This window comes from Lissotriton vulgaris, chromosome 3_1, assembly GCF_964263255.1.
Source record: "Lissotriton vulgaris chromosome 3_1, aLisVul1.2, whole genome shotgun sequence".
NCBI lineage: Eukaryota > Metazoa > Chordata > Amphibia > Caudata > Salamandridae > Lissotriton > Lissotriton vulgaris.
In genome coordinates, this window is record NC_141689.1 from 187,699,773 (window position 1) to 187,711,789 (window position 12,017).

At 44.3% G+C, this 12,017-nt stretch overlaps 1 protein-coding gene across 1 annotated transcript in view; it reads left to right on the forward strand.

The window, feature by feature from the left end:
- LOC147726190 (uncharacterized) overlaps positions 1–12,017 on the forward strand; it is a 606,971-nt gene that overhangs the window by 154,137 nt on the left and 440,817 nt on the right. The gene's annotated exons all lie outside the window — the stretch shown is intronic.

A 12,017-nucleotide genomic window follows, 5' to 3' on the forward strand; every position in this document is an offset into this window, starting at 1 on the left:
TCGATGCCTGTCACTACCCCGGTTGGTCAAGTGCCTTTGGATTTAATATCCAATTTACAACTTATGCTGGACGATTACTATCGGAGGTTTCCACCTTCGGAATCGGCAGGTTCTGGACAAGCAACTCCAATTTCGGAAACGCCTCCACCCGTGCTCCCATCGGTGGTCCCACCTTCACACCCACAACCTGCTCACGAAGAGGACCCGCAATCCTCGGAAGATGACGACCAACGGGAGGAAGGAGAAGTGGATGATTTATCGGAGTGGGAGGACTATCAGGTCCAATCTCCTTCTACATCTCCTCAGACTGCGTCGGCCTCCCCTCCTGTTGATGTAGCAAATTTTCACTTGCTGATGGAGCGTGCAACTGCACGTTTTCATATGAAGATGGAGCATACTCAACAAGAATGTTTCCTTTACGATTTTAAAGATCAACCCAGACGACAAATTAAAACAATACCCATTGTGGAATTCATCTGGAAGGAAGGCGTTAAGGTGATGTCAACACCGGCTTCCATTCCTCCAGTTTTACCAAGAATTGATAAGAAATATAAAGCTCCAGACAAGACGCCTGCCTGTCTCATTGGACAAGCAAAACTTGACTCGGTAATTGTCCAGGCGGCTCAGAAAAGGGCCAGAAATCCGTCCTCTGCAGTTACGGCACCACCGGATAGAGATGGCAGACGCCTAGACTCAATAGGAAAACGAGTTTCCACCATGGCTGCAACAACTGTCCGTGCTGCTAACGCACTAGCCATCTTAGGTCGTTACGACCGTCAAATGTGGTCCGACATCTCACCATTTATCGACCTACTCCCTGAGCCATTCAAGGCAGAAGCACTCCAGATTCTCCATGAAGGTCAAAGGACCTCTGAAGAGATAATTGATTCAGCTGTTGATGTGGCATCTACAGGTTTTCGCCAATTAGCAGGGGCTGCGGTTCTCCGTAGACAAGGATGGTTACGTTCCACGGCCTTTAGACAGGAAGTGCAAAACCGAGTTCTAGACATGCCATTTGATGGCGAATATTTATTCGGCCCCGAGGTAGAAGAGGCCTTACAGACTATCAAAAAGGATACCGAAACGGCCAAATCCTTAGGCACTCTACAATTTCACAAACCGCCCTTTCGAGGAGCGAGAGGACGAGGAACGTCCTTCAATAGAGGTGGATACCAGCAACAACATCAACAATCCTCATACCGTCAGGGTAATCAGCGCTACCAAAATCAGCGCTACCAGTCTTATGGGCAGAAAAAATCTCAATACACCCCAAACAGGGGTAGGACAACATACCGCGGCAAGGACAAGCGACAATGATACTCTTCACCTGCCACCACCGTCCTTTCACCCTCTCAAAAGACTTGGCGGAAGAATCTCCAAATTTTACTCCAATTGGCAGTCGATAACAACGGACAAATGGGTCCTGGATATTGTCGCCAGGGGCCATGCCCTAGAATTCGAAAAATTTCCCCCAAATGTACCGCCAAAGGGCCCGCCTCCAGCTCACCTGAAGGAGCTGCTTACCCAAATCAAAATGATGATACAAAAAGGAGCTATCGAGAGCGTTCCTCAGAGGATGAGAGGACTAGGATTTTACTCCAGGTTCTTCCTGATCAGAAAGAAGAACGGGGAGTGGCGCCCGATCCTCGACCTTCGAGCATTGAACAAATACCTAAGGAAATTAACTTTCCGGATGCTCTCTCTTCAAGAAATTTTGCATCTTTTATCACCGGGAGATTGCATGGTCACCCTAGACCTCCAGGATGCATATTTCCACATCCCCATCCTACCTCGCCACAGGAAATTCCTTCGCTTCAGGGTGGCTGGCAGGGACTACCAATTCAAAGTCCTTCCTTTTGGACTACGGTCAGCTCCAAGAGTTTTTACGAAGGTTTTAGCTCCAGTAGCTGCGCACCTCCGGCTGGAGGGAATACAAATTTTCCCATATCTGGACGATTGCCTTATAAAGGCCAATTCTCATGGCACCGTTCAACGTCACCTTCACCAGTGTCTCTACCTGTTTCAGTCTCTAGGCCTGACAATAAATTTCTCCAAATCCCAAATGCAATCGTCTCAAAGAATAGCATTTTTAGGAGCAATGTTGGACACTCACAAATGCAAAGCCTTCGTCTCCAAGGAGAGACAAATGAAGATAATTCGGCTAGCACAAGATCTCATGCAAAGAAAGTCAGCTTCTGTCCGACTATACAAATCCTTTCTGGGGATGGCATCGGCTTGTATTCCATTGCTTCCAAATTGCAGACTTCAAATGAGGCCGCTCCAGGAGGAACTAGTACTGCAGTGGCAACAGGTTTCAGGCACTTTCGAGGACCTCATTCAAATCACAACACTCATGAAAGAGTCTCTCCTGTGGTGGACACAGAAATGTCATCTCAGTCAGGGTCATGCGTTCCTTCAAGAACCACCAAGTCTCACCATCACTACAGATGCATCCCTCGAGGGCTGGGGGGCTCATCTGCAAGGCCTCACGATCAGTGGCAAATGGACTGTACAACAGAAACGGTGGCACATCAATCGTTTGGAACTGAGAGCCATTTTCCTTGCCCTCAAGGCGTTCTGTGCCATCATTCAGAACACCAATGTGTTGATAAGAACAGACAACACAACAAGTATGCACTACGTCAACAAGCAGGGAGGAACTCGATCTCTTCTCCTGTCTCAAGAGGCGCAGGAATTATGGACATGGGCTCTTCACCACAATGTACAGTTACATGCGGTGCATGTTCCGGGAACGGAAAACGTCCTTGCGGATGCACTCAGCAGGACCACAATCACCAACCACGAATGGGAGCTCCACCAGAACACAGTGGACCACATCTTTCATCAGTGGGGTTGGCCAGACCTAGACCTATTTGCGACAAGTACCAACAGCAAATGCCTGAGCTTCGCCAGCTGGCACCCCCACAAGAGTTCTCTGGGGAATGCATTCTCCCTCGATTGGTCCCTGAGGTTTGCGTACGCTTTCCCACCGATTCCGTTAATCCCCAAGGTTCTGAGGAAGATGAGGAAGGAACCTTGCCGACTGATCCTGATCTCGCCCAGATGGCCGCGCCAGTATTGGTTTACAGAGCTCCTCCTACTATCAGAGAGCAAACCAATTCAGTTACATCCAATCCCGAACTTGCTCAGTGTTCAGGAAGGTCAAGTCTTTCATCCGGACCCAGCATCGCTGAGATTAGCAGCTTGGCTCCTGAACACCATGAGTTTGCACACTTGAACATCCCAGCAGACTGTAAAGAGGTGTTGGCCAAAGCTAGAGCACCAGCAACCATCAAGACTTACAGTCTCAAATGGAAACGCTTCTGTATCTGGTGCCGTTCAGCAGGTGTTCACCCTTTTTTGGCAAAACATGAGGAAATTCTTCCTTTTTTCTTGCAGTTGGCACGAACAGGTCTGTCCCATGCTACTTTGAAAGTATTTCTAGCTGCAATATCCAGATATCGACAGGATGGGTCCAATTCTCTGTATTCATCAAGAATTATTCAACAGTTCTTTAAGGGTCTCTTTAGAATGTTCCCTCCAGTACGTCGTCCACCTCCTTTATGGCATCTGAATGTGGTTCTGGGTCAACTCATGCGTCACCCATTTGAGCCCGTCCATCGAGCTGACTTGAAGTATCTTTCATGGAAAGTATCACTGCTTTTAGCCTTAACATCCACCAAGAGAGTTAGTGATATCCAAGCTTTCACTGTTCATCATCCTTTCCTCCAATTCACTAGCGATTCTGTAATACTTCGCACCAATCCCAAATACATTCCGAAAGTGCCTTCGGATTTTCATTTGAATGAACCTATTGTTCTTAAATCATTTTTTCCAGACCCGCAAACTCCTGCGGAAAGAGCTTTACACTCGCTTGACATTAGAAGATGTCTCAAATTCTATCTACAAAGAACTTCTGCTGTACGCACCTCCGACCAGTTGTTCATTACCTACGGTGCGATTCGTAAAGGGCAGGCAGTATCAAAACAGACTATTGCAAGATGGATATCTGCTGCCATTGCCTTTTGCCATGCACAGGCTGGGAGACCGTTACCATCTGCGCCCAGAGCGCACTCTACAAGAGCAGTCTCCTCATCTACGGCCTTATTTGCTGGAGTCCCACTTCAGCAGATCTGCAAGGCGGCGACTTGGGCAAGCCGCCATACCTTTACCAGACATTACTGTCTAGAGTCCATCAGCGAGGCTGATACTTCTGTGGGTCGAGCTGTTCTACGGAACCTGTTTCATTAAGGTGAGCCTCTGTTTCCCACCTCCTTGTTTCTGCTGTCAGACGCTTCTTATGTTATGTTTTCACATATTTCTTGATTGCATTATGTTATGCTTTATATGATATGTGTTTATTCACTTCGCATTGTTATTTACATTACTAGCGGACAAGCTAGGTGTTATGAGCGTCTGTTCAGCAAAGATATGTACTGCTAGCTACTCTGATTCAGGCATGTGAATCTATGAAAGACACCCCTAATACTGGAGAAGAACAATAGTTACTTACCTGTAATCTGTGGTTCTCCAGTATTGGTGTCTTTCATAGATTCACATGCAACCCGCCCACCTCCCCTCAGAGGCTTTTAGGCTATTATGGTTACCTTCACTCCTTGCGAGAAAATCTGAGAGCCTGAGCCTCTGGGGAGAACATTCTGGTGGGTGCTAGCGCCTGATTGGCTGTAGTTTGGACCATACAAAATGACTATGATAGTCATAGATGGGAAGTTTTTGCCTACTGTACCATTGGCTGTGTTACTTCCTGGTTCTTTTCTATTGGTATTACTATATATTTATAGCATTTTATTGCTTTTTTATGTACCGTGGGACTCCCACTCCGACGACGGGGAATGATTCAGGCATGTGAATCTATGAAAGACACCAATACTGGAGAACCACAGATTACAGGTAAGTAACTATTGTTCTTGTTCAACATCTAGTATAAACCATCTATTTATTATGGCAAAACTCTTCCCGTCACGCTACCGCACCTCACAGCATCCTCCTTGACTTAATACCTCCACACAGGACCATACATTCTATGGTATACAACACACCCTACTGTACCACAAACACCTCCCTGTTCACCATACCACATATGCCACATAGCACCACAAAATCTAACACCACACTAATGTACACCACACCAATTTACACCACCCCAAAATGCAACATCATACACAATGCACCATCGGATACAAGTCTACTTATACCAGATGACAACATCCCACACTTTATACCAAGCCACAGCACAGGCTATCATGTTGCACCCCACCCCTCAATAAACCCCTCCTATCGTTCCCTATGGTTCCACATCAGACTAAACCACACAATGCAGTAAACATGACCTTCAATACTACAACTATCATATAAGAGCAATTACATTGCACATCACAGCTCAGCAGAACTATACGGCAACAACGTTCACTCAGTACATTTCACCACACCGCACCACCAAACACCAACATACCACACAAGACAATCTCATATTGCACCACTCCACTTCAGTCTACCTCACTTCAACATATGCCAGTATCTCACATCACCAATTTTCAACACCACATCTCTCAGTACCACACCACTCTCAACACGTTCAATACCACACCATGCCACACTTTATCAGACTTTGGCCCACCATATTATTACATCTCACCTTAAAGGTCAGTGTGCCACATCACCAATGCTTCACAACACCATACCTTACCTTACCACACTAAATTGCAATGTAATTACTATACAATTCATTGTAGTACAATAGCCAAAACCACACGACTCCCCACGACAACCGTACACCACCCACTGCAACACCACATCAGTCTAAACCATACCAACCTGCTTCTTTACAAAAGTTATAGCAAGAGACAAATCTTACACAGAAAATGAGGGTGTTCAACATCTAGTATAAACCATCTATCTATTATGGCAAAACTCTTCCAGCAAAACCTCACACTGCTGGTCCAAACAGAGCTGTAGTATAATATAAAAATATAATGCAAACCACACAGTCCTCACCCAGTGGCATCTGCTTGTTTACATCCACAAATGGACAAACAATAAACTCGAGGCTCAGGGATAGAGACAAACTACCACAGTGCAAATTGAGCAAAGCCACCACAAACACACTGACAACAAATCAGGAATACAAAAGTCTGATTTCCCCAATAAATGAACCTTCTGTTGGAGAGCAAACTGCCATAACACATAAGGGTGTTAACAGACCATGTAAACAGTGTACGGTGGCTAAATAAAAACACCTACCATAACATAACAAATAGTTATTTCCTATTTGCACGGTTGCTACTAACACAGTATCAGGTTTACTTCCTCGCTTTCTGTATATCCAAGTCCATTTTCTTCTTCGGCTCAATGCACCACAGAAAGTCCTATTTTGACACCCTAAGTATGTAGATTTTAAAGGTATTTATGGTGATTAAGGGATGTCTACCTTGGTCTGAGACACTTTTAATTGCACGAATATTTGGCAAACAAAAATATCCTGTAATCTAGAATATGGAAGGTCTAGACTCATCCGCAGAAGGGCTCTACGGCATAAACCAAGGATCCGCTTCCCAGGGAGCTTGAAAGGGGTCATCTGGTGAACAATGTCACATGACCTCTGAAAAGCCATCAGTGATGCTAGAACACATTTCTCATTCAGAATGCTGGCCAGGGGCGTCAGCACGCTAAAACTGTAGGTATTCTAAGAGCATCCTGCTGTTACTGAACAAGTAAGTGTATCAAATGAGCATGACAAAAAGTTTTAAGTGGGGAGCTGAAGGGATGGAAGCGGGTGAATGATAGTCTGAGACCTTTTTTAGTGAAAACGTGGTTCAGTTTGCATTTTGGTGCGATATTATGAAACATGTGAATACATTGTGTCAATTTATTTTAAAAAAAATATTAAAGAAGTGAGTTACTTAGAAGAGACCCTTAATAAATCAGAGTGGTTTTAGCCATGCATGCACAAAAGGGTAACATAATTTGTGGATTGGTTTGTTTTTGCACCCTACTTTAACATGTCTGTCTCCAAATTTCCCAATTAAAACACTCAAATGATTCTTATTTGCGATGTTGGCAAACTTTAAAAAGGAGCTATTGGTTACATTAGTGCCTTTCATGTGCCTCATTCTTGTATCAGATATCACCCTCTCACAAGAGTGGCACACCTTCACAGATTGAAAGGCTTCACTGTTTTCCATCACCTTTCTTAACTCATTCCAGGTCTAGGGGTGCTGTACCACCTGTTGCACCCCTAGTTCCAACACCCGGGGCACCAGTTGTTGGTAATTGCTATTGATATAGGTGTGTACAAAAAGAAGTTTGTGTTTTTCTATCTACACTGGATGGCACCTTTGGGAATGTACAACACAAGGAGTATACTATGTGTATGGGAGTATGAATCTGTCCTCCTGCCTCAGCACATGTACTTCATGGCAGTTTCATTTAGGAATAGCTTCCACAGATTGACAGGTTCATGCATGCTTTAGCTCTAGCACAAAGAAGCAGAAGAATCAGTGCTTAATTTGAGCCGGTGCTTTCCAGTGCTCAGCCAGCGCTTAATCATCAACACCAGTGCTTTTCATTAGCACCAGTTAAAGACACATTCATTTATGCATAGGGAGATTAAGTGATTTGTCCGGAATCACAGGATGTTGAGCCGATGTTGTGGCTCAAACCTTGTTCCCCTCTGGCCATTTATTTATTCATAAAGTTTTGCCACATCCTCTCCCCACTTTCGTGGATGGTCATTGGTTCTGTTTTAGGCTGTGCTAACAGGAGAAATTGGCTGGTGCAAGCTGCCTCCTGACTAGAGCCCCAGCACTTCTTTTTTACAAATTGACCACTGCAAAGAATGGTCAACAGAGTACAATTTTTGCAACTGAGATCAAAAGAGCAAAACCTGTGTATCCATGAGACATGGACTCAAATCAGTAAAACTACAATAAACAAGTGTTGTCAATACTGCAGTGGATTGAACAGAAGACAATCACAAGGAGACTATCAGCGGTGCCAAATAAGGGGATACAATGGCAGGGTGCTGAGGAATGTAATTCCACGTCTGTAATTGTTAAATGCAATAGTGTTGTCTGAGCCCCCGGATGTGCACTTTGTATCCTGGCTGCTGTAAATACAAATATGCTAGACTAACAGCATCATGGCACACTCAACCTGAAAACATCCGTAGTCTTCTCAAATGAATGCAAACATGCATAGAATGTTGATAAGAAGTATTGTCAATGTCGATTTCCCAATAACATTACTGTACTGCCCCTAAACAGTATGAGACTGAGAATAGCCAGCACTACAAGTACTGAAATGCTAGCTGTGTTAAGTAAAGATCGTGTATCAGTATGCTGAGGAGTGTTTTCCCAGAAGATGCAGCAGGAGAAGGCAAGCAATCAATAAAATGTAGTGTCTGGGGTAGAACAAGTGCACAGAGCAGCAGCCAGCGCACCTGCCACAACTGGCCCCTTGTAATACAGCAGACGCCGGAGACCACCAACACTTAAGGTATGTGTATAAAAGGCATTGTTTTATTTTGTAAATTTTACCCTCTGAAAGCTGTTAGGTCTCTATGACATAGTACTACAATAATACCTATATGCATGCTTATTTTACAGTTATTCCTTGTCTAAAGTTTTTAACAAATACCAGAACTGACTTGTAGAATAAAACCAAAATCCATAGCTACTTACATTAAGTATAGAGTGTGTTTCATCAGCGTGGCTGTTTCCCCTCTACGCCTTGTTAACTCTGTAGTCTTCTGCCAAAGCCTGTTTACCCGCAAAGATATAATTAGGTGCTCCAACAAAATTTCAGAGTGCAAGTGTAGTTACGTCCCTATTTCAATTTTTTCTCTACACACTCCCAAGGTGTTAAAAGCATGCCTTAAAAAATGTCATACTTTCACCGACCTCTCCCTGTCTAAGAACATCATGACTGTGCATATTTCCAGACCCTCTGCATCACTTTTTGCAAGACACCAATGCTTATCAGTCCACGCCACCTCTAACTCTACGTAGAAGCCTCTTCGTGTCTTAGCAGTCTTTTAGGCGATTTAAAATTAGGCGCTGAAAATGTTACATCAGCACACTTACATTTTTCCATCATGTTACATCTCCAGGACGGGTTTGCCGCCTTTTGTGGAACTTGCACCATCCAGCCCCTTCTGGGCTGCAGCAGCCTATTTTACAATTACAAAAATATGCCTATACATGTTGATGAAGCCTAGCGCATGCTGTACAAGAATGCCATGTTTCTCAGCCATGTCCCCACATTAACACGTAGAGCAAAACCTCAGTTGCATAACACTGGTTTTATTTTCGTAATTGGTGTCATTTGCTTCAGAGACTTTCAACTTTGTCTGTGCACAGTGTTGCACCAACAAGATTACAGTCTGGGTTTGTGACCATACATTACCCTGTTAAAGAACCATGCATTACCCTGTTTCACAGCCCGCAGCTGTCCCTACATACTGACCCATATTAATAAACTCCAACACATTACCCTCACTTAGAAAGAAACCACAATACACAACACATGTCTTCACTTATGTATTTTATTTTCCTTTTCATGACTTGTATCATTTTACATTAGTACCTTTAAAACGTTTTTTTTATTATTTTCTTTTAGTAATTGTCACTTACATCGTGCATTTCAACTTTGGCTGTGCATTATGTTGCACCAGAAACTTTACTGTTTAGGTCTGTGACAGCACCTTAGCATGATAAAAAACCACACACTGTCCTGTTACACAGCCAACACAGATGCATTACATGCTGGCCCATGTTTATTATTCCTCAAACATTAAGTTTCTTTAAAAAGAAAAAAGTGACAATTGCACAAAGGGTGCTTTTATTTATTTCCCCTATTTTGGTCTCCATAACAGACATCATTTACATCAGAGACCTTTAAAATATGTATTTATTTATTTTTTCCCTTTCATAACAGGCCTCATTTTACACCAGAGATGGTTGCGCACATTAATGCATTGAGAACTGCCATCCAATGTTTGGTTCAGCACAGGCCAGCATGATACAGAACATTGCCTGGACATGCTGCAAAGCACCCCAACTTTTGATTTACATATTTTCAAATGATCATCAACCCCATCACATTACTTCCACTTAGAAAGAAACCAACGTTGCACACCCCTTGTTTTTATTTTCATATCTGCTTTCATTTTCGCCCATAGACTTTTTTAAATTAGGTGGCAAAATTACCACCATCCCAATCCAATGGCCTAACTTCCCTCCTCTTTTAGGGCCAATGGCTTTCCTTACCGCTGCTGACTATGGCACGCCACCACTCAGGAACTTCATCGGCAACAGGCAAGCCTCCTGGGGGCTGGCCTATCGCCCAAAAAAGACCCTGCAACACTCTAGGGCTTCCATTCCACAGATGGAGCTCGACGCTGCTCAAGCAACATCAGCCTGCAGCCTCTACTAACCAATGGACATGCCTAGACATGTCCCTGCATGCCTAGACATGTCCCTGCATGCCCAGACATGTCCCTGCATGCCCAGACATGTCCCGGCTGGCACAACAGGCTCTGCTCATCCATTCCACAACCCTAAAACACCCCTGTAGGCCCTACTGGCTGCCTTGCCGCTAGCCCTAGGCACCCCACACCATCACTCTACACCCCTTGACACACATCCATTAATTCCTGTGTGAAGGGCACTCGCACCCTACACCTGCCCCACTTTCACCACTGCCCCTCTGGGGGGCGCCCTCAGACCCTGAACTTCTGGCCCTGGACTTCCGGGGAGGGACTTCCGGCTCCTACGTCACTTCCGGGGGGCGTTCCCACCTGTCAAAAAATGAATGGTGATGAAAGCTATGTCCCTATACTACTTATGGAAATTAACATGGGGAAAACACGTTTTGGGACCCCCCTTTTTTCTCGGCCCCTGCATGACGAATCCCCATAAAACTTTGAGGGAAGGAGCGGAGCGGAGCTGGCCTAAATTCTGGAAAATTACACGCAAATTCCTCAACCGACGCCAAAGTTATTCCCAATAGAATGTTGCGGATTTCCTATGGTAGGTAGGTCCTAACTATATATACCTACTGGCTATCGCCAGTAGGTAATATATATATATATATATATATATATGAAATGCTCCGAAAATGAAAACCAGCACTCGAGGGGGGTTGAATCCCTGTTGGATTTATTGGGCACAAAAGAAATAAGTACAGACGCGTTTCAGCAGTACGCCTTCGTCAGTATATACATATATATATATACTAGCGGCCCGTCCCGACGTTGTCCGGGTAAAAAAAGGCTAGGCAGCAATGGTTTTAGTATCATTGTACATTCGCCCCACATGATAAGAGACACATTTTGAAGCAGTGTCCCCAAAAGGTCAATTTTTCTGAATAGAGTATATTGAATCCCTTTCAAGGGAAACTGTTAGAGGCAGTTCAAAGGTAGAATGTGCTGTTTTCCCAGCTGTTAGCAAAGTGGCAGCTATTCCAGATGAAGCAACAGCTAGAGCCAAATTCCCAGAAGATCGAACTTTGGCAAGTATGAGGTTGATTAGGTAAGTCTTTTCTGTGCCACCGGGGGCGTCTATGAACAATAGTTTGCCCTGCTTCTTTTCAACACTGTCAACTATGGTGTTGTAGACAAGTTGTTGATCAGGAACTAAGTTAGGCAAGTGTTGAGCAAGGTAGTTATTTAGCTCTGGAATATTGTGTGCAGTAGCGATATTGTGGTATACAGTTAGGTTAGTTCGGACCGCTGGCGGCAAGCTGAAATCTTGTAAGGACTTCTAGCTTTATAGATACAGTGAGTCTTCAATTTCTATAAGTCCTTGGTTTATGATTTCATTGTTGATAGCCGCCCGTGCCGACGTTGTCCGGGTATGAATTGCTGCCGGCCAGTAGTATATTGTTTTGTAGGATTTCGTTTTGATAGCATTTCTTATCTGTGACAGGCCTGTGAAACGCTCCGATTCACAGTGCACTGCTGATGCACTTAAGAGTGCGCGCTCAGTAGTGTGTGAACT